We start from the raw sequence: 27,180 nt of genomic DNA, 5'->3' as shown, positions 1-27,180 counted from the left end.
AGTTGGCTTGCTTCCTAACTGGAGCCTAGCTGCTTTCCTCTTTTTTTTAGACCACACCTCTCAGAAACCTCCGGCCAGCATGGCCTTCTGCAGGCCCGGTGCCTCACCCGCTCAACGTTTCATGCACAGAAAATATCACACTTCAATATTGCTTTCTTCACGTTCCGCCTCAGTAAGAGAACCGAGCGGAGAGACTTCAAGGGACAACGAAACACATCAAACAACCCCGGCCGCACAGATTCAAATTTGACTTCTCCAGCTATTCAGCCAAAGCTTTCGTAGGCTAATTGGATATCCCGAACATGAGAAAACTCCAGCAAGGACATTTTTTGGGACCGGTTTTGCAAAACGCCAAAGACGGAATATCACAAGCGCCTCTCTCTCCCCGTTTTCCCCTCCTACCTCACCGATCTGACATTTTGGTGTTCTCCTCGTCACTGGGAGAGAGTTATTATGGCTAGGATTCCAGCGATGACTAATTAATGAGGTTAACTACTTATGTCCTGCAACCGTGACTCATGTTAAGCCCATGATGATTTCATTTGCAAAATCCTCCAGGCTACACAGAGCTTGCATCTCATTAATTGGGCGGATATTGTTCACACAGATGGCCAGACTTTCCTCTAAAGTCTCTCCCCGAGGAGAAGCATAGCGTTTGATGCTTTGATACGACGCCGGAACTCAAAGGGTGGTGGGAACTGGTCCATGTGCATATAAACCCAACCCCCAAAACCATGCAGATCATGTATTCAGAGCAAAGATCGACATAAATATTTATAAGCACCTTCAGCTGAACCTGCTTCCACCCGTGGAGCCCCTTTTTAATCTGATTGCAGTAAGAGTATAAAAGTGCATTCCAGTTGAACATGCTTACAGGGGCTACATAGACCTATAGATGGAACATATAGAGGTCCCTAGTTTCCAGGATGGGAAGGGGGGGATGACAAGGTGGGGCTTTCCTCTGTCTTCACATCATCATCCTTTTTGAGCCCTACATGCTCTCAGGCTTAAAACATGAATTTGGGTGGTACATGAATATGAGCCATCCTTCCCTTCTCTTGTGTCTGAGAAGCCAACTTGATCATCTTCCTAGATTACTCTGAGGCTGGCTGCCCGTTTCTTTTTTATTTGTCTGTAGAGATGGACATGAATCGGTGTTTTGGCAGTTCATGGTGGCTCATGGATCAGATGTTTGGCGCTTGAAAGCCCACCCGGTGCCTTAACTCAGAGAAGGCGGGGCGGTGAAGCCAAGCTGTTGCCTCCATATGGACACCTGTCGGAGGAAGCCAGACTCTGAAGTGCTGAATACCTACCTGTTCAGCTGATCAACAGACGGGCATAAACCACCAACACCATCGTCCGTGCCCCTCTCTATTTGTCTGCTTTCGCCAGAACAAACGGGGATGGGGGGACTATTTTCCACCCCAAAGACCATTTTCCTCCAAGAATCACACGGAGGACCGAGAATTTAAAAGGACAAGGGTCCTTGAGGAACAGATGGGTTGTGAGCAGGGCAGAGAAGGTCCCCCCTTGGAATGAGGGACCTTCTGTGAGCCATCCAGCTGTTTGTTGGGAAAGGGGGCCTGTGGGAAGGCCAGGGGCCACAGCTGCAGGGGGCCCACACCGTGTTCATCTGTGGAGGCAACGCTGCCCGTCAGAGCACACAATACTGAGCTATATACTGTAGACTAACAGTCTTCCATCGTATACCACAGTTTATTACACTCATATGTACAGGCATCTATCAAAGTAAGGCAGTGTGCCGGATTCAGACATTTTGTGCCTTTGGGGATAAAGAGGATGATGGGTGTCCGTAACTGTCTACGAGAGGAGAGGCACACCTGTTGACGGCCAGAAAGAGATAGGGCACATCTCATTATTAGGTAAAGGTTCTCGTTGACATTGAGTCCAGTCGTGTCCAACTCTAGGGCGCGATGTTCATCCCTGTCTCCAAGCCGTAAAGCCAGCATTTGTCTGTAGACAGTTTCCGTGGTCACGTGGCTGGCACGACTAGACATGGAACGCCGTGACCTTCCCAGCGAGGTGCTACCTATTTATCTACAGTACTTGCATTTTTCCATGCTTTCGAATGGCTCAGTTGGCAGGAGCTGGGGCAAGCAAATGGGGCTCACTCCATTACGTGGATTCAATCTTACGACGGCTGGTCTTCTGACCTTGCAGCACAAAGGCTCCTGCGACTTAACCCACAGCGCCACTACGTCCCTACTGATTATTAGGGTCTATTTTAAAGGTGTTGTGTTGTTGTAGTTTAAAAAAAAATCCCACCTGTCAGCCCAGAGGTTCCCAAGGCAGCTAACAAGCAAATGAAACCTAGAATTACAACATTGAAATAAAATAAAATAAAATAAAACAATGAAAAAAAATTAAAACCCAAAGCCAATAATAATAAAAACATTAAGTTAAACCAGCAGAGAGGGAGAAACTTAAACTGCATAATAGCAACATAATGGTTATAAAACCTAAGACTGCAGTAACAACCATAACAGCGAAAACAATACGAGCAAGCAAGTTTTTTAAAAACAAAATTATATTAGGAGCTTGAAAGTTGTGTGTTCAGCGAGCACCTAAAAGCCCACAGGATAAGAATAAGATGACTCTTAGTAATGTGCACGGCAAATATTTCCGTATTTGTTTCATTTGGGCTTCTTCTGGCGGATAATTATTTCATTTCCGTGTTTTTCATGGACCAGCTCTTTCATTTTATACAAAAGGGACTACCTCTTTCTGTTCTTTTTGTCTCACGTTGACCCATTTTGGTTTCCTGGCACCCGTCCAAAAGCTCTCAGGTGCCCATAAAAATACTCCTAAAAAGCAGGGGGAGGGCAACAGACATTCAATCTACTCCAAAAACAGGCAAAAGTGCATGAGAAAGAAAAATGATATAGTATTGTTATATAGTATCAAAACACAGTATGAGTTCAGTGCTGCCCACAGACCTCTGTGTCTGGACAGAAGAAATGAAGAAAGGCAATGAAGAAGTCAGACCTGTGCCTCATGGACCACAGGAACCACCACAGGAACACAGCCCGGGGGCACACGGGTGCAACCACTAAGCCCAACTCCTTCTCCCTCACCTCCACATAAGCACTTCCACATCCACCAAATATACACCTTTAGCAGAATACCAAGTATCTAAAAAATCAGTCAAACAGGGAATGTGTGCATGTTTGCCCACTGACTTTACAGACAGAGGAAGCCATGGGCTTGAATTTACTATTTGGATACAATGTGGAGACAATTCATTCCTAGGGCTGCCATAAATCTGAGGCAATTTCAAGGCAATGAACAACAACAATGTCTAAATTGGCATATGCAGTTTTATGCAAAATGGGTGTCCTCCGTGTCCTCTAAACTGCCTTTAGAGCATCTTGCAACATCTGACGGTCATACTGAGTGCTCAAGGTTGCTTGTTCTTCCACCCCTATCCTCAGGCGGATGCTCATTGCTCCCACGCCACCCCCATTACACATGGCTGCAGCCACTTCGCCTCCCCGTCGGCCCATTCTTTTATTCCCTGACAGGGTTTGCCTGTCCCTGTTTAAAAGTGAAGGCCACAGTGGCTCTTTAGGTTAAGATCAGCTAGGAAAACAGTCGTAGTACAAATGGTTATCGGCAGCTTAACACGAGATGCGCCAGCCTGCGAAACGGCAGGTGGTGTACCACACAGCACCTTAATGTTCTTCCTGCATTAGGAACGGAACATATCCACCTGTCACAGAGAGATTTAACTCCTGGGGGCCAAAAATTGGAGGAGGAACCCTGCAAGAGGACAATTCAAGGAGATCAAGCTGATGGACTGAAGCCAGACAATTGCATCGTTTTATAGTTTATAAAACTCTCATGATCATCATGGAGATGCAGACCTGGAAGGGACCCTGTTTATATCATCACCAGCTCCCATCAAAGAGGCTCGGTGAGGAATTGAACTCTCAACTTTTGGCTCTGCAGGCAGATACCTAAACAAGTGAGCTGTCCAGCTATAATCATCAACCATTTAAAAACAGCACAAAGTTGGGACAGTGAATGACCAAGGAGAGCATTTGGAAACAAAGGAATGTCCGCAGGAATGAGGTACCACTCAGTTACATGCCATGCGCTTGCCTAAGTGTATCTGAAGTATCTGACTTTGACCGAGAAAGGTGAAAGTTCTTCAGGTGTTTGGCCATGCATGGCGTCCTGCCAGGCAACAATAACCCCCACTCCCACCCCATTTCACTGTCCGGATGCAAAGAGTAATGGCCAAGACAGCTTAGCAGGAATGTTCGAACACCATGAGGCAGCGCTGCAGGAATCCCTGCCCTGCCTCCTCTGCTAAGTGAGCGGCTGCTGGAGGAGGCAGAGGAAGCATGCACTCCTGCTGTGACTGATAGTCATGGAGAAGGAAAACAGCATTGTGCATGGTCTGGAGAGTACAAGAGCCAGGTGGGGTGGAGGAAGGGAATGTGCAGCAGCACTTGTGGTGCCAGGCTGATGAACTGCCACAAACCTCAGTACTAAGGTTTATGTCCATCTCTATGCAGGACCGAAAGATACATTCAGAGAAATCTGTTTCTAGAGGGAGTGCTCCCTCAAGTGGTGAAAAAGGTATGGCTGTGATTTTTCCTGCCTTTCTCTTTAAAAAGGGTCCAAGGCGGCTTACGTTCTTAAAAGACAATATTTAAAAGCTAAAAGCAGTACGTGTACAAGTATTTTAAAAGGATCAAAGAAATACCACACTAAAAATGGTACCAAAATCAACACTAAAAGCACAATGAAGAGCAACAAGGCACAACAAACCATTTAAAAACCCCTCTCAGCCAGCCAGTCAGTCACTCACGAAAATCCTGCCTGAAAAGAAAGATCTTGACCTGCTTGCAGAAGGACAGCCAAGATGGGACCAGGCTGGCCTCCAGTGGGAGGGAGTTCCAGAGTCTCGGAGCACCACCAAATGTACCAGTGAAAGCAGCAGGAGAAAGGCCTTGCCAATGATCTTAACACCCAGGCAGGTGCCTAAAGGGAGACACCGTCCTTGAGATAACTTGGACCCAAGCCATTTAGGGCTTTTTAGGTGAAAACCAGTACTTTGAATTGAGCTCAGAAAGAGAAACTTGTTGAAAGTGCTTGTGTCATCCGGTTTTCTTCTGGGTTGGCAGACAATGCCCTTCTTTGCAAGTGTAGTTCCAGAGTCATGTATTTCAAAGCAGATCATGCTGCTGGGGAGAAAAATTTGCAAGAGCAGGAAAATTGTATTTCTGCAGACACGTCTCTGAGCCCTCCGGCAAAGAGTACAAACGGGCTTATTGAGTCGACCACGCCGAGGGACTAGCAGGGAAGGCCATCGCTCAATTGGTATGCTGGGTGCAAAAGGTTGGAAGTTCAACGTTTTGGTGGCTCCTGCTAGTGCTGGGCGAGGCCCCAGTCTGAACTGGTTATTGCCTGTCTCTGTGTTAATGCTACACGTATGCATGGATGCCTGGTAGGCTTTCCATCCCAATCCTTTAGACCTCAGGATCACATGGTGAGCCCTTCTGCAAAAAGTGGAAAACTTTTGTGTGTGTGTGTGTGTGTGAGAGAGAGAGAGAGAGAGAGAGAGACAGACAGACAGACAGACAGACAGACAGACAGACTGACAGAGACTGACGAACAATGTGGAAACTCTAGGATGAATGTGCAATTTCCAGCTACAACAAAGCACTGTAAGGCGGTGGGAAACACAATAGTACTTCGGAACATATCTAAAAGCCATGTCACGAAGCCTGGAGAATGAACGCTAGATTCGTCTAAGATTGGGAGCGCCCCACTTCCTGGAAATTTCAGATCCAAAGACCTTGTCATCTCCAGTGGGTGGAACTATAGGAAGCTAGATTTCGGCTGAATATCTGGAAAAAAACTTCCCACCTGTTAGAGCAGTACGACAATGGACGCCATGACCTCGGGAGGTGGCGAGCGTTCCAACGCTGACCGTATTCAAGAGGAAACGGGACAACCCTGGGTCAGATCTGCTTCGATTTGGATTCCTGCCTTGAGCAGGGGGTTGGGCTGGATGGCCTTACGGGCCCCTTCCAACTCCCCTCTTCTGTGATTCCAAGATAGTGTAATGCTACATCTAAGGGTATGGATACAGAATATAGTTGATCACTCATCATCATGCTGGAGGAGGGCTTTTGCTTTTTGTTGTTGTTTAGTCATTAAGTTGACTCTTCTTGAACCCATGAACCAGAGCATGCCAGGCCCTCCTGTCTTCCACTGCCTCCTGGAGTTGGGTCAAAGTCAATGACCCTGTCCGACCATCTTATCATCCGTCATCCCCTTCTCCTCTTGCCTTCACACTTTCCCAGCACCAGGGTCTTTTCCAGGGAGTCTTCTCTTTTGCTTAAGCTGCCTCAAGTATTCCTGAACATCTTTATCCATTTCTGGAGTCAATCTTCGGGTCAGTGGGTTTCTCAGCTGCTGTTTTGTCGGAGCACAAGGCACCCGAGCAAAAATGTGTGATTTGACTTCTGACCAGCAAAGCACTTGTGTGTGTGTTAGTGTGTGTGCACCTTCCTGGGCTTATTATGGGCTGTTCCAATCACAGGCACACCTGTGGAGAGTCATTATTTCACGGCGTCTTTGCATCCTGGTGGTGTCAGACAGATCTACCTCCTTTATTTTGTTGTTGGGGGGCACATTGGAATGAGAGACTGTTTACTGAGATTCTCTGCTTTGCTTCAGGATACGTCCCCGCCCACCCCCTACCCCCCACATGTTGCTATAGTTACCGATACTATTATAAAATTATGCTTGAACCTTGTGGAAGAAATGGATCCGTCAGAAGCAATTATTTAAAAGAGCAAGTTGTTTACATGTCCCTCCTTTTTTTTCTTCCTTCCTTCCTTCCTTCCTTCTCCACTAATGTAACATTTAGCTGAAATGTACGTGCGGCTCCATTTATTTTGGAATACTGGAGCCAAACAGAGTCATCGAGAAAGGTGGTGTATACATAAGCAGAGAGACCCAAATCTGTCTGTTTATCCTGGTAGAATTAAAAAAAAAACCCACCACAAAAGCCAGGAACAACATACATTTTCTTTCTGTTGTGTTAATTTTGTGAGCCAGGATACGCAACCAGTGGATTTCCTAGTACCGAAAACTGTGATTTACTTTGCAATTGACTTGACGTCATAATGGCTGTTGTTTCACGGTGCTCTATCACTATATCAAATTTCCTTGGGGTTCAAAGTCATGCACAGAAAGGGTCGATCTAGTGGAAACACAGCCAATGGCCCACAATTCCTTAGGCCCCTTTCCCCATGTACTTTGCACCTTCTGCTTCAGGTGGTGAGTGCTGTTTCAGGTGGCATGGCGGAGCTGGAAGGGAGAAATGCCTTTCCTAAGTGGTCTACTCTACATCTGTAAACTAGTCTCCCGCCTTCAGGAAGAGTGGAGAATGATGGGAACCTTGTGGCGCAGTGCTTAAACTGCGGGACTGCCACCAACTGCTCACGACTCAGGTTCAGTCCCAGGTTAGCTTGAGGTTCACTCAGCCTTCCGTCCTTCTGACTGAGAACCCAGCTCACCGGGGGGGGGGGGAGGCACAGTGTGTAGCCTGCATAATTAAATGGTAAAGTACCCAAAGAGTGCTTTTAGGGACAGGTATATAAGCTGTGCATTTTGCTTTGATGTGTTGTCAGTAGTATGAGAAGGGAGGGTCTGGGCTTCTCTTCGACTTCAGGCAGAAAAATCCTTAGAGACTTCCCTACCCATCTGTTCCAGTGTTGTCCTGTTCATAGCCTCTTTGAGCTGCTTTTCTGGCAGTATTAGGACTTTCCAGCTGGCCTTCCGAAACAAACAAACAAACCAATGCCACATTGCCGGTCCTTTTTGGAGAAGTAAGACTATCCCCAGGAGAAGATAAGTCTATTCCGAGTGAGGGCGTTGCTTATGCAGGTTGAGTTGCCCTCACTCATGCCCTCAGTGAGACAGATGGGATAGACTAAGTGAAGGCAGGAGGAGAAGGGGACGACAGAGGACGAGGTGGCTGGACAGGGTCATCGAAGTCACCACCATGACTTTGACCCAACTCCAGGAGGCAGTGGAAGACAGGAAGGCCTGGCATGCTCTGGTCCATGGGGTCACAAAGAGTCGGACACGACTTAATGACTAAACAACAAAGTGATGATCTCATTGTTTCTTAGACTAGGAAGGCTGATAAAGAAAGGGGGTGCAGCCATGTCCACTTTCACCATACGTGCAGATCCACACACCACAGGAAAATATTACCACAATTCTCATGCCCAAACATTTTGCAGTCGGAAGTGGAACATGCCCCTCCTACAGAAACATAAGGTGGGTGGTATCTAGAGCCGACCAACATGTTGTAGCAAACGAGAAAGAAAAATCTCTCAAAATCCTCTCACTTTTTTCTTTCTGGTAGGTAATATACGTACAAAGATAATAAATTAAATAACTAAGAAGCACCTGCTTTTCCGTGAAACGACTAAGATGCTGACTGAGGCAGCCACCTTGCTTAGCCTTGTGGCAAGATGGTTATCACCCCACAATAAGAATGATGACAAAACGGGATAAATCCTGGAAAATAACCCTCAAAATCATTCCAAAAGATCTTGAAACGCCTCTTAAATGCATGGAACTTGTTGCTACGTCTAAATAATTAGTATGTTACTTATGATGCCTAAAAGTAAAATTGTAACTATAATTCATCGCCCAACTATAACCTGACACAGATTACTAAATTGCTTGTACCTAGTTACTTTAAGGTAACTTGTTCGTACCTACAGTAGTTACTTTCCCAGCTGCCCTGCTGGGAAAGATGTTAAGGAATGGTATAGTAGACAACAAGAAGATGTTGAAATAATTAAAAACCACATCACACTAGACCTATTATGCCAGAAGCCTACAACGTAGCCATGCCAAGCTTCTAAGGCCACCAAGGCTTTGGTGAAGAGTTTGAGGAAGAAAAAGCACTCTGTACATGGGCAAAAGCACAGGGACCTCAGCCACTCTGGATTGAGAAAGGAGCTGAATGTGCTGCAGGTTTAAATCTGAATTTCACAGTAGCTGTCTAAGGTCCTGAAAACCTGTAAAGTTCATGCTAAAACCAAAAGCAAACTCACAGAACTGGAATCGCCAGGTGGCCCTGCCCTGCAGGACTGTCCCCAGCCTTTTAAAAATATACATCCATGCATATTTTGAAATGGCAACCTGTCTCAAAATAAAACTTGGCGCGTGCACAGATTTCCAGAAATTCTTAGAGCAAATGAGCCTCATCACAGCAGTATGTGCTTGCTGAAACTTGAAAGTGGAAACCTCTAATTCGGGAGCCACAAACGCCTGCAAAATCTAATGGTTGGAACAGATGGACGTTTTAACGAGTTACCCAGGGAGGCTATGGGCTTTTTTTTTTCTTTTTACATTTTTTGGAAGCCTGACAAACTAGGTTGCCTAAACATCTGCCAAGGTTGGCTTATAATTAATTAATCTTGTTTGGCAGAGTGCGGGCGGGGGTGGAGGGAAGGATGAATACACGTTCAACGTAGGTGGCGACAGGTTTGGATGGAACCGGGTGGAAGAGAGCGGCTTGTTCCCTGTCCTCGGAAGAGAGAAAGTGCTTGGAAATTAGGAAAAGGTCGCTGTGATCTTTGAGTGGGCTCAATTCCAGAATAGACCTCAATTCTTAGCAGTCGTCTTCTGTAAAAACATGAGCCAACCCTGTAACTGGGAATGAGGTTTTTGTATTATTAATGTTGTTTTGGGGACCGAGCACAGCTTGAGGTCCTCTCCACAAAGAACTCTGTGCTCAGAAATCTTTCATTCTCTGTGACGAGTTCCAGGAAAAATATATATATAACAAAGCAAGTCTTTTTCCATGGGGGCAGCCGGTCCAGGAAAGAACAGTGCCATTTGTGTATGACAGCATGTATTGAATATAACAATGGTAAAAAGGAGGAGGACAAAATTTCAGTGCCTTTCCTGGAGAGGCTGGTGGATCAGCTGCCAGGACTGCAGCTTAAGGTCTGTGTCCCTTGAGGACTAGTCCCTTGAGAAGTTCATGCACTTCAAGCAGAGCAAAAAGGATATCGGGCCAGCCCTTTTATTTACTCCCTGCTTGTCTCTCTTCTTGAAACAGCTAGATGGGGGAAAGGCATAGAGCTAGAACAGCCAGTCGGCTCTCAAGTGGGATACTCGAAAGCAGCAGTTCCCCATCTTGGGTCCCCAGAGGTACTTGGACTTAAAACTCCCAGAAGCCTTTGCGACTAGCGGTGCTGGCCAGGATTTCTGGGAGTTGTAGTCCAAGAACCTCTGGGGACCCAGGGTTGGGAACCACTGCTGTAATGTCTTAGGAACAGCCACCACCTCCTTATAAACACACCTGAGAAAGCGAGTGTATAATCTTTGCACCTGCTTTTGGGTGGCGGAGAGTCTAGTTCCACGAAAAAAAAATCAGTCAATAACACAGAAATATTGCACATTCTCATGAGAGCAGCCGAGCTCAGGGAAGAACAGGTTGGAACCCTTTAGTTCAAAACGAAATGCCCCAAAACGACCAGTGACGCGAAGGACAAGTCAAAGGGCGTTTTCTTCACTGTTCTCGCCAGGAGCTCTCCCGCAACTGTTCTAAGCAAGTCTTCTTTGGGGAGGTGGGATTTACTGCGACTCTTGCCAAAAAGCCACAAAAAGGTTGTTGGAAGAAGGGAAGGAAGCAGCTCTGGGAAAGCACAGAAGGATTAAAAACTTAAGTCTCAAGACCCGTCCATAAAATGCGAAAGAACAAGGCATGGCAAATCCACATTAAAGCTTCTGGTGGAAGAAGCTTCTAGTCATCTATTTTTCAACAAATAGATTTTTTTCCCCCAGGGAATGATTTTCCCCACCCCTCTACTTTGCTGTGAGGTCTACACAGAAGCAAGTCTCCTTGAGTTTACTGGCACTGCCTCCCAGGCAATTCTGTGGCCTTTATAGGGTTTAGATGGCTGGAGAGCTCAGTGGTTTAGGTACTGTGACTTCTGTGAGTACAGCCAGCTTGGGTGGCCTTGGGACAGCTGCACAGTCCCAGGACACCCCAGGATGAAGGGAATGGGAAACCACCTACTGAGGATTCTCCATCTGGAAAACCTTGAAAAAGGGTTGCCATAAATCAGAATTGACTTGACGATTATTAATGAATTGAGCTCAGTGGTTTAGATATGAGGTTGGGAGTTTGATTTCCCCCTTTGAGTAGAGCCAGCCTGGGTGGCCTTGGGCAAGCTGTACGGTCCCAGGGCTCCCCCTAGAGGAAGAGAATGGTAAAGCCCTTCTGAGTACGTATTCTCTTCCTGGAAAACCTTGAAAAAGGGTTGTCATAAATCAGAATTGACTTGACAGCACATCATGATGACGGCGACAATGATTCTTGGGCTTTAGGGGTGTTTGAACATCACTCAGTGCCACCTCTTTGGAAGTTCCCATGTTTAAACAGGAATTTAAACCCAGGTCCCCCGAGTCTCGCTCTATCACATTGGCTTGGCATGTGTCTACTCAGAAGTAAAGCCCACTGAGTTCAGAAAAGGTGCTTGCAAAAGCAGGCCTTGGGACAGTTACATTTAAGACTGGTACCATCAGCATTCCCCGGCTGTGCTAGCAGATGTATTCCGGAAGGTGTTGTTCAAGAAAAATAACTCCTCCATGCCCTTTAATGTGGACAGTGGGGGTATAGCTAACTGGTAATAAACCAGTCTGTATATTTTAGCTTCAGGATCTGTCCTTCACTGGAAGGACAGATGCTGAAGCTGAGGCTCCAATACTTTGGCCATCTCATGAGAAGAGAAGACTCCCTGGAAAAGACCCTGATGGTGGGAAAGTGGGAAGGCAAGAGGAGAAGGGGACAACAGAGGACGAGATGGTTGGACAGTGTCATCGAAGTGACCAACATGAATTTGACCCAACTCCAGGAGGCAGTGGAGGACAAGAGGGCCTGGCGTGCTCTGGTCCATGGGGTCACGAAGACTTGGACATGACTTAATGACTAAACAACAACAATATTTTAGCTTATTTATTTCTAGGCCTTTAGAATCTTTTACTTCTCCACAGTGGCGGCTCTTCAGCTATAATTATTAAGAATGATCCGTTCCTCCACCTCCTCCTTATTTTTCCAACTGCATTGAAAAACCGAGGCTTGGGGATGGAGGGCTATAAGGCAAATCAAGCACTGCCAGACTTTACAGAAGCTACTGGACTCTGATCCACTGGCCATCCCTGGACTGGCCTGCCCAGAAGCTCCTTTTCTTCTGCTTCTCACACTAATCTCCTCTTCCTTCTCTGGTGGTGGTGGTGGGATGTGGTGGCGCTGCGGGTTAAACTGCAGAACCCTCTGTGCAAGGTCAGAAGACCAAGCAGTCATAAGATCGAATCCACGCAATGGGTGAGTTCCCGTTGCATGTCCCAGCTCCCGCCAACCTACCGATTCGAAATCATGCAAATGCAAGTAGATAAATAGGTACCACCTCAGTGGGAAGGCTACGACATTCCGCTTCTAGTCATGCGCCCATGGAGACTGTCTTCGGACAAAACGCTTGCTCTATGGGTTGGAAACAGAGATGAGCAGCGCGCCCTAGAGTCGAACACGACTGGACATAATGTCAAGGGGAACCATTACCTTTCCTTCTCTTGGGTCCCTGGACCAAATCTGCCTGGATGCTGAACCACACAGCAGGGCCTGAATGGCGTCTAGGAGACCTTAAGCTGGTTCTTGGTTTTTTCTTTGTCCTTTCTTCTTTCTTTTCCCTTTTCTTTTTTCCTGGCGCCAAGTACATTTTGTGGACATTCACAGCCGAGTGCGGGCGAAGTTGCTTTGTCTGTCTCCTATTCAGGAACTGTCCGTGGAAAACCTCACTTGGCTTCTTCTCTTTCCAGCTTTTGGATCTCTTTGCCCCTCCCCTTCCCGCTTGCTTTCAGTTCTCAAAATATTTTCCCCTCTCCCCTTTCTCTGGTGTGTCTCATCAGAAGGGTAACTGCGATTGTGCGGGCACAGCCTGCCAACTCCACGTGGCGCTCGGCCAAGAGGAGCAAAGTTTTAAAGAGGCGTCATAGGCACAAATACTAATAGCTGCTGGAACAGCCATGCGGCAATGTTCTCCTGGAGACAGAGGGACTCCACGCCGTTGCTCTTTCAAGGAGTTTGCCTTGATTTATTTATTTATTTTATCAGGGGAGGGAGACAGAAACAGAGTGGGGTGGTGGTGGCATTAAAGCCGAGGCTCCAGGGTTAGGACATCATGAGAATCTCCTCTGTGCAAGATGACAATTAGACCTGCTGATGGGCAAAACCCTAACAATAGTAACTGTGGAGGGAAAAAGACTCGTAAAAATTGGGCATTCATGCCCTGTGCCAGGAGACATAGTAGGAGGCCATAGCTCTGTGTTTGAGCCAGCAGTGTGTGTGTGTGTTGAAGGATCCCACTTTGATTCCGCACTAGCATCTCCAGCCGAACGAGGGATGCGGAGCTGAATTTGCTCTTTAGAGTCTACAGGAAGGAGTTTTGAGAAGTGGAGAGCTTTCCACTTGAAGAGCCTCATGGCACAGTGGTTAAACTGCAGTCCTGCAGACAAGACTCTTCTCATGACCCAGGTTCAATCCCATGTAGCTGAGTTGAGGTTCACTCAGCCTTCCATCCTTCCGAGGTCGGTAAAATGAATACCCATAAATAACTTATAAACCATCCACTTGAAGCACTACGGGGCGGTATATAAGCTGCACAATTTGCTTTTCCTTAAAAAGTAGCTCTAAACAATGGTCTTCCGGTGAGGTTCCGAATGCAAAACTATAGGGTTCCAATTGTTTGACATGATTATCTGAAATTAAGAGCACTCCCGGATGGAGCATTTGTCTTTAACATGCCAAGTTTCATGCCAACAGTACTGGTATTTTTCCTGCCATCCATGCAACGCTCTTCTTGTTTCTGGCAAGTCAGCGACTTTTGCTGTGACTTCCCCTAAGTCTTTTTTTTACCACCACCACCCCTGAAAGCCTGGTTTGTTTTTTGTATCTCTTCATTCCAGGGAAGAGAGACACCGTTCAGTGCGATGGTGCTGGGGCGAACTTGATGTCCCGTTGAGAGCCTCCTGGCTGGAATCTCGCTATTAGTATTAAAAAAAACATATAAAGAAACAGAGCTGCGGGAGAGGAACGACAGCAAAGAAGTGGCACCCTTAATGTTTCTTTAAAAAGATGTCTTAAAGATTTCGTAAAGAAAGCCAGTTTTCTTAAAAGCGCTCCGAAGAGGTGGTCCTCACCGACCAGCTAGGCGGGGTATTAATTAATTAATTAATTAATTAATTAATTAATTAATTAATTAAACAAACAAACAAACAAACAAACAAACAAACAAATAAAGTGCCTTTTAAACAAGAAGTTTAGATCCACATTCTGATAAACTCCACGCTCCTTCTCGACCCAGATGTCTCCTCCTCTCGTTTTCTTATTGCTGAAGGGGTGGCTTTATGCCTTCATCAGATCCTTACCAATTAGCTCAGTGCAGCAGCTGAGATGTTGGAAGTGAATATTCGTGCCATTCTTTTCTTTTCCCCTGTCTTGAAGAGTCCTTTATCGCAAGGTCGACCAGGGGGAAACAATGATGTTGCTCGTGCGTTCCGGGCCGTGTAACTGCTTCAACGAACAATTTGTCATTTCCGATGAAGATAAGGTTTCTTTTCCTCCCTACAGCTGATATTAGCCATGATCAGCCTCCTCCAACCAGTACAGAAATGACAGACTCACACAGGTGCCTGGGAGAAATTTGCTGTCATTGCAAGATGGATAGGTTTATGCGTGATGCAGAACTTCCCGCGTTTTAAGTCCTGAGGTGAATCCTGCTATCTCTCAGAATTAGCATTAGGAGACTAGGTCTCCTCTCAGGCTCTCAGTCCTCAAGAAGAAGTAGAGAAAGGAGTTTTATCAGAAGGGACATAGTTTACCTTTGTTGGGTGTGGCTGGGATGGGGATCAGAAAAGGTACACAGGAGTTCCCGAATCCCACCACCTGCGTGACCGGAGGCCCTATTGGTTCCAGGATTTTGGGAGTTGTAGGCAAAGAAAAGTAACATTTCCTACCCTGTGTTGGGATTTTTACTCATTCCATTGGATCAACCAGAAGTGTCAGAACTTGGGAAGTTACTGTTAAAAAGCCATCGGTTCCAAATGCTTGGTATCGTGCATAAAATAAAAAAAATTACTAAAAAGTAATTTAATGCCAGTATTCACCAATGCCATTTGAAAAAGAACAAGTGACTCATGGAATTACTTGCTACCTTTCTTGGTAATTTTTTATTGCTTAAAAACAATCAGCGTAGATGGGAATGCTGTAGAACCCAAAAATATTTTATGAAAATGCCCCTTTGAAGGAAATTTTAAAAGCACCTGGAAGACTTTATATCTTAACCAGGATTGAGGAGTGGCAACTTATGTGAGTCACATAGTTTGAGCTATAGGTTTTCCGGTAGTGATGTATGGAAGTGAGAGCTGGACCATAAAGAAGGCTGACCGCCGAAGAATTGATGCTTTTGAATTGTGGTGTTGGAGGAGACTCTTGAGAGTCCCCTGGATTGCAGAGAGAACAAACCTATCCATTCTAAAGGAAATCAACCCTGAGTGCTCACTGGAAGAACAGATCCTGAAGCTGAGGCTCCAGTACTTTGGCCATCTCATGAGAAGAGAAGACTCCCTGGAAAAGACCCTGATGTTGGGAAAGTGTGAGGGCAAGAAGTGACGGGGATGACAGAGGATGAGATGGCTGGACAGGGCCATTGAAATGACCCAACATGAATCTGACCCAACTCCGGGAGGCAGTGGAAGACAGGAGGGCCTGGCGTGCTCTGGTCCATGGGGTCACAAAGAGTCGGACACGACTGAACAACTAAACAACAAACAACAAAGGGACTAGTTTTATCTTCCTTCACATTTTGGGTAGGGGGCTGAACGCTCTTCGGCCTTCCCAGCAGCCTCTGAATCTCCTAGGGATGTAATTTGCAATATGAAATTCTTAACTGTTAGAGCAGTATGACAATGGAACCCATAACCTTGGGAGGTGGTGAGGGTTCCAACACTGAGAAACTTGGACGACCACCTGGTAGATATCCTTTGACTTGGATTTCTGCCTTGAGCAGAGGGTTGGCCACAATGGCCTTGTAGACCCCTTCCACCTCCATTATTTCTACACCTGGCCCGAGGTTGCCTTTCCACAGCAGACCACAGAGCTTGGCTTTATTTGAGCTACCATCCATTGTTTGGCCTCACTGCTGACCTTTCCATGCAACAGATGACTTAAAGCAAAGATAAGCCATTCCCTTTGTTTCTGTTCATGGAGTTTTCTTGCCAAAGATACTGGAGTGGCTTGCCAATTCCTGCTCCAGGTGGGTCACTTTTAGTCAGAACTCTCCACTGTGACCTGTCCCTCTTGGGTGTCCCTGCATGGCATAGCCCTTAGCTCCTCTGAATTAATCAAGCCCCTTCGCCACAACAAGGCAGCCATCCATGAAGGGGATTGTGAAACAGAAGCTCCAATCCTTTGGCCATCTCATGAGAAGAGAAGACTCCCTGGAAAAGACCCTGATGTTGGGAAAGTGTGAGGGCAGGAGGAGAAGGGGACGACAGAGGACGAGATGGTTGGACAGGGTCATCGAAGCTACCGACATGAATTTGACCAAACTCTGGGAGGCAGTGGAAGCCAGGAGGGCCTGGCATGCTCTGGTCCATGGGGTCACGAAGAGTCGGACATGACTAAACAACAACAAGCCATTCCCTGGGATTGATCAAGATCCACACAAAAGCTAGCCTGGTATGCTAAAAATGGGCCTTTTGATTGTAAAAAAGGCACGGGAGAGGGGGCAGGAATGGTTATGCAGCTACACACAGCTCCCAGAAGCTTCTAGAAGTGTCAACTCACTTCTTTTTCTTCCAACTGGAGTATCTGGAAGGGTTCAGAAGCTCATAAAAACATCCCTGGGAGGAGATAGTCCCGCCTGATTCCCTTCCCTGTCTTACAGGGGAGGTTCTCCTCGATTGATCCTGGTGTTCGAAGCAGAAGAAAACAGCTTGGGTTTTGCTCCAAAGGCAGAATGACAGAGAACGTTGCCCCCCCCCCAACCTTTTGCTATGTAGGCAAGGGGAGGGGAAGATCTGAGGTCACACTGAGCTTTGATGGTGGCAGAAACATCTGCCAGCTCCGAAACACAGCATGACACAGAGAACTGCTGCGACACATGAGAGAATTTAAGACTGAGTCTGGTGTGTGCAGCTAAGTCTGCTTTTCCACTGGAAAAGACAGGTGTGTGTGTGTGTGTGTGTGTGTGTGTGTGTGTGTGTGTGTGTGTGTGTGTGTGTGTGTGTGTGTGTGTGTGTGTGTGTGTGTGTGTGTGTGTGTGTGTGTGTGTGTGTGTGTGTGTGTGTGTGTGTGTGTGTGTGTGTGTGTGGAGGTGGGAGGGAAATCTGTCAGGCTGAATTTCCTGTTCTCTTCACTTTTTCAGAGGGAAAAAATTCTTTCCATTCATTTCCTTCTCAACACCAATGTATAGATTTTGGTATATTATTGAAAAATGAATGGAAATGAAATTCTCCCCTGCTCGCTGGGGCCAGAGTCAGGTAAAGGTAAAGGTTCCCCTTGACATTGAGTCCAGTCGTGTTCGACTCTAGGGGGCGGTGCTCATCCCCGTTTCCAAGCCATAGAACCAGCGTTTGTCCGAAGACAATCTTCCGTGGTCACATGGCCAGTGCAACTTAGACACGGAACGCTGTTACCTTCCCACCGAGGTGGTCCCTATTTATCTACTCGCATTTGCATGCTTTCGAACCGCTAGGTTGGCGGGAGCTGGGACAAGCGACGGGCGCTCACTCCGTCACATGGCTTCGATCTTACGACTGCTTGGTCTTCTGACCCTGCAGCACAGGCTTCTGCAGTTTAGCCGCAGCGCCACCACGGCCAGAGTCAACCGGCCTATTTATTCCCAGCGTAGGGTGGACGAGGATGCGCTGACCCACCATAAAAGAGCATTAGAGATGAGTAGGCTTTCATGGGGAGGGGGGGAAGTTGGGGACTTCAATTCCGTGTTAACATGGCTCCTGACACCGGGCGTCCAAAGCTCTTTGAGTGGATGGACCCCTGTGTCATGCAAGTTCTTTCTGACTGAGATTTAAAACCTCAATATTATTTTTAAGATCTCCATCTTCAAACGATATGGGGAAATGTTTATGACAACAGGGCTCCCAGAATACCCTCCGTCGTTTGGCTTACAGGCTACAAAGATCAGGGAGTTTAAAAAAAACACATACACATAACTTATTTTCCACATTTCTGATTCTGAATGTGAAAAAAAAATCGGAACCTTTAAATATGTTTTTTTTATGGGAAGGGAAACAAACCTCCCCCCATCTCTGTTAAGAGAACCAAAGCTGCTTGGTGAACCCTGAAAACATTATAATAGAATTATTATGAAAAGAGCAGGCAGAGCAAGCAAGAGAGATGAAGCTGGAAAAGGTGTTAAGGCAAACTGCCAGTTGGCTTGGCCTCATTTGTGTTTGTGGATGAAATCTGCAGGTATAGCTTCGCCTTCTGAGGAGCTGAAGGGCGAGTAATTTCATGCAAATACATAACCGAGTGTCTATGTGCAATAACAATATTTTCTGTTCGGGATGCTGGGAGGCGGTAGATGAATATGAAAATAATGCATATCGTAAAGAGCAGTTTTTAGAGAATAAACCTCGATATTTTCAGGAAAGCAGGTCGTATGTATAAATCATCAAGAGGCCCTTATGTAAGAAGCCAAAAGGACAGGAGCAGAAAGGTATGATGAACACAAAAGAGTTTTGTTTGTTTGTTTTCTGTTCACTTGATGGCCCTGAAATCAGGAGAAGTTTAAGTGGCTCCTTGTTATCGCTTGGGCGGATGGATGACACTTTATGGAGAAAAGATATCATAGTGTTCACCGTGGAGTGGAAGCAAGCCTGAAAAATCAGTGTATGCACTTTTCAACCTACTTCTGATGGCAATCATTTGTGTAAACAAGTTATACAGCTTTCCTCTCACTCCAGGTATGTTCCTCGGTTGTCTGAAGCTCCTGAGGGGCCCGTATAATGCAAATTAATGGGACGGATATCATCATCTTAGAACTACAGAGATGGAAAGGACCTTATGGATAATAAGAGTCCAGCCATTATCAAGGAGGCACAGTGGGGAATCGAACTCCCAACCTCTGGCTCCACAGCCGGATGCTTAAACCACTGAGCTGTTCTGCAGCTCAATTGTTTGTATTTAGTTGGAAAGTGGTACCCTGACTTATCTGGGCCAGCAGCTGGGGAGGGGGAGTTTTTCATGGGAGGTGGTGATCTCAGAATGTGAGGACTCCACGTAATTGCTTAAGGAGTTGATGTCATCAGCAACCACCCGGTGAGCAGGTAACATGGGTACGAGGTAGCCCTCACTTGTGTTCTCCGCGGGCAGATTTTTCAAATACATTGCAAATACAATATACAAGGATCTGCATTTTTAAAAATGGCAACAAAACAGCACCAAGACAAAGACCTCAAAAACCAAGAAGGTACAGAAGCAGAAAATATTGGGGGGGAAAAGCATTCCTCAAGGTCTCTTGACCCTCATGGCCAACCTATAAGTTTCAGTTCCTCCGCCACTGCAGCTGAAATGATGTCGGCATTCAAGAGATGTGTCTAAGGGGATAGCTACACTATGAAAACGAATCAGGAGATGGATTTGGTTTTTTAAAAATCAGTTTAAAGTCTTAAAGCATAGTGTGCTGCTTTGTATCTTGTGATAGTTGGTCTGTGTGTATACTCTTGGAAAAACTTTAAATCCATTTTTAATGGACGTGTTCTATATTGGTCGAGGGGGCTACAAAGGCTTTTAGAATAATTGCATTTGAAGTTTTTTCCTGCAGCCGTCCACCCTCACACTGGCTGCCCCAGCCGCTCACTGCTGATGCTATGGTGTTATTTTTAAAAATTTATTTCTTGCAATCTAGCATAGCGCTACTTCGGTAGGAAATAGAGAGAGAACATCAGAACAGATTGGACACCCACACAAAGATATACAGAGGGGATGAGAAGGGAAGGGAAAGAAGGAACCATCAGCCAAGGCCTAGAAAAGAGAAGTCACACTAGTCTGTGGCAAAGATAAAATGACCTAGAGAAATGGACGAGGTCAGCAGCTTCTAGACTACAAAGGAGGGAGTGCTTCCCCCCCCCCCATCAACTTTCTTTCTCTGCTGGCAATCTTTTCAGATCAACTTCAAGGTTTTTCTGCAATCCAAAACCTATAATCTGGCATCCATTACTTGATGAACCCCACAGAGACCATTTACTCTGACAGAGGCATTCACATGTGCTTAAATAATTCAAAAATAAATCAATTTCACAAGCAATTTTAAACAAACAACCCTCTCACCGCGAGGTACCTCACTTTGTAACCAAAAACTTTGCTTCCCGTTCACATTTCCCTGTATGTCATGTAGTTAGAATTGTTGAAATCGATTCAGGACATGCTAAACCCAATTCAAAACCGGGGTTGAAGCTGTTTCTTGATTGGATAATGGACCTGCCCATCCTGAAAACACAGCTTTCCTCTTACTCTCATTTCCCTTATATTGGCCTTTCCCTTCAGCTTCAGTGAATAATGGGTATTTTTTCTGAGACATTGAAATGTCAAATGGAAAAAAAATCAGGGAGCATCTCAAAAGGGTTTGGTTTCCACTGAATGACAGAGCTCGGAAAATGCATGGGATATTTCTAATTCATTTGTTTTATTTCATAATATGCAGCAGAAATATATACTGTATATATATATACTCCTCTAAGTTGGGTGCATCATGTCTCCAAGGAGCCATATTACGCCCTCAAATGGTAAACCTTCTACAAATTACAGCTTATTACTATTACATATTACAGTCTCCCACCTTCCATGGGCTTATAAGCTCTCTAATACAAGCTAATTATGCACAAATCAGTGTACACATTTCAGAACCTAACTAATGCACAATTGTGGGAGGAAAATGAGCCAAATCCAACTGAATATTTTAAACTGGTATTACTGCAAGGGTGTAACTTGCTGTAGCGAACAGACACTAATTAACAAGTCCTTGACTAAATTCCTAGCCATGTGCTAAACCGCACAGCTAGCACATGACCAGGAATTCAATCAGAAGCTTGTTAATTAGTAGTTACCGTATTTGCTGCTTCAGGTTACTTCACCGCACTTACGGTGGTATAAATATTCCATATATCGGTCTCAGAGTTTGTGTTTGTACACAAACAGGGATGCATACATTAAATAAAATGCATATATAAACGTATCCGTTTGGCATAATGTTTTAACAATGCACACAGATTTCCATATGAAATTAAAACACTATGGCCAAAATCCTGTTGGGGAAAGCTGTATGTGTAAGGGTAAATGTAGAAGGGTTTCTCTGGGTGTTTTTTTTAATGGCCGTTGTACGGCTGGGCATTTCATTATTTGCTGTATTATTTACCCACCTACCAGGAAGGTGGGGCTCATCAGCCATGGAAGGCAGCCCATCTAGGAGAAGGAAAACTCTGATTCCAAACCTCCACTGCCCTGTGGCTATATCCACTGATGGAAAAGGCTTCAGGAGATAACCTCAAGGAAAAATCCAGAGCCGGAGTCCCGGAGACAGTTCGTGTTGTTCTGGCAACTCCTGCGACGTCGCTGGAACCAGTTGTATTGGCTTGCGCCTTTCCACTGGACCATTTCAGCGATGTGGAGAGGGGGGATCTGCTGCTTGGGTAACAGCTTATCCTGCATATTATTCTACCCAGGCTTCGTGCTCTGGAGAGGACACTCATACAGAGCGCATTATCATGGTCTTTCGAGACTGAAGGGTGCCTCTGGAGTAAGGGTGCAGGGTAGATAAGGACATGGCCTACTAACCAGGTAGCAACACAGGTGATGCTACCTGGTTCTACAATTGTGTAGGCCAGTAGTTCCCAACCTTGGGATGCTTTTGAACTAAATCTCCCAGAAGCCTTCACCACTAGCTCTGTTGCCCAGGATTGCCTGGGAATCGTAGTCCATGAACATATGGCAACCCAAGCTTGGGAATCACTGCTTTAAAGCAGTGACTCCCACCTTGACTACACAGACGTTCTTGAACGGCAACTCCCAGAAGCCTTCACCACTAGCTCTGTTGGCCAGGATTTCTGGGAGTTGTAGTCCAAGAATATCCGGAGACCCAAGGTTGGGAACCACAGCTGTAGGGCAACAGGATTCTGCTCAAAGTCTTGCGACCTGATACAAAAGGATGATGGGAAGGAGATGGAGGTGGGTGTGGGAGGACCGGCATGAAATCAGAACTGGGAAATCTCCACGGCGGCTGTGTGAATCTGTCTCCAAGTTCTCTTTTTATACTTCCCCTCGGCTCTCAGGGATGCCCTGTTTTCAAACATGGGGGGAAAAAAATCCCGAGAAGACAGGAAAACATTTCCGTCCATTACATCCCATTGATGAAACAACAGCCGGCCATTTGGGACAATTAGCGAGCCATCCATCGAGGAAAGGAAGAATAAGCAATATTGTGGTTTGAAAGCTGGGGGAAAATGCAGCCAAAACATTTTCTCTAGGGAAAAGCGTCTGGACAGCACGTCATAAACAAGCAAAATGCCCCTCCATATCGCACAGTTTAAAGGCACAGCAGAAAGACCCAGGATATCTGTAAAAACTGTCACAATAGATCTTGCATAAATTTATGCAAACTATTCTGTCTTTAACCATGGCGGGCCCTTTTATTTCCAGAAGGGCTCTAAAGAAGCCATTATAGAATTTTACACCACTAGCTGTGAGACGCCTTGTGGGGAAAGTCCATGGAAATCAGATTATAAGAAAATATTCCTTCCCCTCATTGGGTTGGTCGCGCTCCCTGCGATAAAACTGGACATTTAATGAGTTAGACGCCGCCCAGCTGGTTGCAAACCCAACGCCACTAAATGAAGGATTCAGTGCGCGCATAGCCATGAAACTTCTTTTTAATGGAACAGCTCAGCCCAGGGAGAATGTGAAATAACGCTGGGCCAGAAAACAAAACAGAGAGACGGGAAAAATCCAAGAAGTGCCGGCCAGCCTGTGTGTTTTTGTGAGTTTTGTGTGAGCACCGGATGAACTTTCCAAGGTTTTGAATCCCACAGATTCACTGCCCTCGTGAAATCAGAGTCACCGGTTTACCCTCTTCTGCCTTTCATGCAGGACATACAGACTGCTCTTTATCCCAGAGAATAAAAGGTTCCCCTTGACAAATTTTGCCCAGTTGTGTTCGACTCTAGGGGGCGGTGCTCATCCCCATTTCCAAGCCATAGAGCCAGCGTTTTGTCCAAAGACAATCTTCCGTGGTCACATGGCCAGTGCGACTTAGACACGGAACGCTGTTACCTTCCCACTGAAGTGGTCCCTATTTATCTACTTGCATTTGCATGCTTTCGAACCGCTAGGTTGGCGGGAGCTGGGACAGGCGACGGGCGCTCACTCCGTCACGTGGATTCGATCTTACGACTGCTTGGTCTTCTGACCCTGCAGCACAGGCTTCTGCGGTTTAGCCTACAGCGCCGCCACATCCCTCTATCCCAGAGAATAAACGGACCCATATCTGACATTCCTATTAAGGAGACTATTTCAGTCTCCACGGACACACCGCTGCGGACACGGCCCTTTATTTCCACCCCAGGAACGCCAAACTCCAGCATGAAATGATGGAACTAATCAAGCAAGTCAGTTTTATGAGTGTTGACCAAAAGCGAGGCAGTGGCTTCCTCTCTCCTATTACAGGTGGGAATTAATATAGATAAGGAGGGATGACGGTGCTTTTGCTGATTACGACTGTTCTGAGCTTTGCATATCTCAGGGATGGGCAATTAATTTCTATAAGGGGGCCACATGAAAAATCTGAACTGTGTTTGGGGGCCGAACCAACTTTACTTAAAAATAAAATGAAACAGTGATGTTATCATTGTTTTTATTTTAAACTTGTTAATCTTCACAAATACTAAAGAGGTGGTTTTTTTTTGCGGTATGTTAAAGATAAGCAATTGATCAACTTTAGACAAAAGCTATAAATGGTTTTGATGTTCGAAACGGTCGGCGGGCTGGACAGGAGCAGTTTGCAGGCCGTATGTGGCCCTCGGGCCACACTTTGCCCAGGTCTGGCATATCTGAATATTTTCAGATTGTCACAAACTTAATATTTGCATTTTATGGCAATCAGCTATGGCAAACTTCACCTCTACATCCATGCATGCATGTATGTACAGTATATCTACATATGCAGATATCTGTCTATCTATCCATCTATCCATCCATCCATCCATCCAGCCAGCCAGCCAGCCAGCCAGCCAGCCAGCCAGCCAGCCATCATAAGTTCCATCCATCCATCCATCCATCCATCCATCCATCCATCCATCCATCCATCCATCCATCCATCCATCCATCCATCCATCCATCCATCCATCCATCCATCCATCCATCCATCCATCCATCCATCCATCCATCCACCACATTTCAAGAAGGATGCCAACAAACTGGAACAAGTTCAAAGGAAGGCAACAAGGATGATCAAGGAAACCAAGCCTTGTGAGGAAAGGCTGAAAGAATTGGGCATGTTTAGCCTTGAGAAAAAAAAGACTGAGGGGAGACAGGAGAGCACATTTCAAAGACTTGAAAGGTAGTCATACAGAGAAAGGGCCAGGATCTCTGCTCCATTATTCTAGAGTGCAGGATATGTAATAAGGGGCTCAATCTACAGGAAGCCAGATTTCGGCTGAATATCAGGAAAAACTTCTTAATACCACAAGAATGGATTTAGCTACCTCAGGAGGTGGTGAGTGCTCCAATGCTGGAGATATTCAAGAGATAATGGGACAACCCTCTGTCAGATCTGCTTTGATTTAGATTCCTGCCTTGAGTGCGGGTTAGACTCAAGGGCCTTATAGGCCCCTTCCAACTCAATTAGTCTATGATTCTATGACTTTATCTATCTATCATCAATGGGCGACCAGTCTATAAGTGTCCAACAATGGTGTGCTGAAATCCAAATTTTCACTAGAAGCTAAAATGTCCAAACTGAGGCTATCAGACTTTTCACATATCATAAGAAGACACCAATAATTGGAAAAGATCATCTTCCTTTTAGATGTGGGAGGTCGGTGTGGAAAATGAAGGTTGGACAGGACATAGATTGACTTAACACAGGAAATCGTTAGTTTGCCAGAACTGTAATGATAGGATCTTTTATTTATTTATAGGGTGACCTTAATTGGAAATGATCAAATAGCATACTACAGCAATTATATCCCATTGATTCCGACTTATGGCAACCCCTTCTAGCATCTTCTAGCTAAAAGTGGTGTGTTGTTTTCAGGAACGGGGAGTCAAGTTGTGGGACTGGCCGTCAAGTCAGACTCAAATTGGTTTCTCCGCATCCCCCACCCCCCATGATTCTGACTCGATTCCTGGCTCAGAATCCACCCACCCCTCACTTTTTTTCTGCGGGGAAAAAAGCTTTTTTTTAATAGGGATTAGGATTTGGGACTCGAGACTTGGGACTCTTGATACTAAAGACTCAGACTCAGATTTGAGACCCGGACCCAAATATTGGCCAACATCCCTGGTTGTTGTCATTCTGCGCCTTCATGTCGCTTCCAACTTCGGGCGGCCCTAGGAATGAATGTTGTCCAAAATGTCCAGTCCTCAACGGCCCCGCTGTGCTCTTGCAAACTCAAGCCTGTGGCTTCCTTTAGAGAGTCAGTTCATCTCGTCTTCCTCTTTTCCTGCTGCCTTCTACCTTTTCCAACATTATTGTCTTTTCCAGAGAATTCACCCTTATCACAATGTGCCCAAAGTAAGACAGGCTTCGTTTCAACATTTTTGCTTCCAGAGATCGTTCAGGCTTGATCTGAAGTACTTTACCACTCTCTTTTTCTGGAGGTGGTACCGAGCCAAGCGGTGTGTCTAAGATCACATTGCTCGGCTTTTTCTCCTACAAGGCGCAGAATCTAATGGCCCATGGCATCATTAGATTCTGCGTACTATTACTTATTACTCCACCTTATTATCTTGCTAGCTCACAGAACAAACAACCCCCACCTGAAATCTCTTCCTGTACATATTCAAGGTACCGTATTTTTCGCTCCATAAGACGCACCTTTCCATAAGACGCACCAATTTTTTAGGAGAAGAAAACAGGAAAATATAATCTGTTTTCTTTGCTCCATAAGACGCACAGACTTTCCACCCCCGTTTTGTGGGGAAAAAGTGCGTCTTATGGTGCGAAAAATACGGTACATACTGCCTGTCCTCTTTTTTTTTTTTCCATCAGTAACAGGAGGATTTTGCTTAAGACCTGAGCGGGGTGGGGAGGGGAGATTAACACACACACACCCATTCCCATGCGCGCTCCTTTCATTCTCTCTCTGCTTCCCTTCTTCAGCTGTTGTAATTCCCATTTACCAGGACAAATAACTAAGCAAATGGTCTCTAAGAGGAAGTGGAATATAAGAAGCCAAGAAAGACCCCAAACTGTACTATAATGCACGATCAATTTACTACATGCAAGGCAGAATGAATACAGTGAGCAGTCTATTTCAACAGCCAGATCTTTATCAAGGCCAATATGAAAAGAATCCCACCTCAGCAGAGGTATTCTTTTGCAATTTGCAGTTGAACAAAGCTGCAGGTTAGATGCAGAGAAATATTTAATGATACTGTCTCGTGCGGGCCCGTCATGTGTTAGATGCCTCTCTTCCCTGCCTTAATAAATTTGTCAGTCCTTATCAACCGACTTTCACATTCCCCATGAAGGACAGGTGTCTCTGACCATACGCATGGTGCCATTTCCTTGCCTCTGGAAGAATCCAAACTACAATCAGCACCGACTTGATTCAGTTGGCGGAGGAGGACTCAAAGGGAGCAGGAGATGCTTTCGCTTCCATATCCTATTTCTCAGAAACTGTCCAGCAAATCTAGCACAGGGCAATTAGGGGCCTGTGAACACCATCTGGTTTGATTTGGTCGAAATTACAAAATGTAACTGATTCACTTGGAGGTGATTTGTAGCCTGTCTGGTTTGATTTATATCCAAATATTTTAAAATATTTGTTCATACTTGTCCTTGTCCAAAGAGATGAAAAAAAGTGAAAAAG

General features: G+C 45.7%; 1 protein-coding gene across 3 annotated transcripts in view; it reads right to left on the bottom strand.

Moving 5' to 3' along the window:
• Window positions 1-27,180, bottom strand: part of LOC110086039 (tyrosine-protein phosphatase non-receptor type substrate 1) — a 315,660-nt gene that overhangs the window by 226,517 nt on the left and 61,963 nt on the right. The window contains exon 1 of one of the 3 annotated variants that reach the window (XM_078391962.1): window positions 12,635-14,297. The exons of the other annotated variants lie outside the window; for them this stretch is intronic. The gene's annotated coding sequence lies outside the window, so the exon portion shown is untranslated. Of the gene's footprint in view, window positions 1-12,634; window positions 14,298-27,180 lie in introns of those variants that run through there. 3 annotated transcript variants of the gene reach the window in all.

This window comes from Pogona vitticeps, chromosome 4 (genome assembly GCF_051106095.1).
Source record: "Pogona vitticeps strain Pit_001003342236 chromosome 4, PviZW2.1, whole genome shotgun sequence".
NCBI lineage: Eukaryota > Metazoa > Chordata > Lepidosauria > Squamata > Agamidae > Pogona > Pogona vitticeps.
This window is presented reverse-complemented; position numbering and strand designations above follow the sequence as displayed.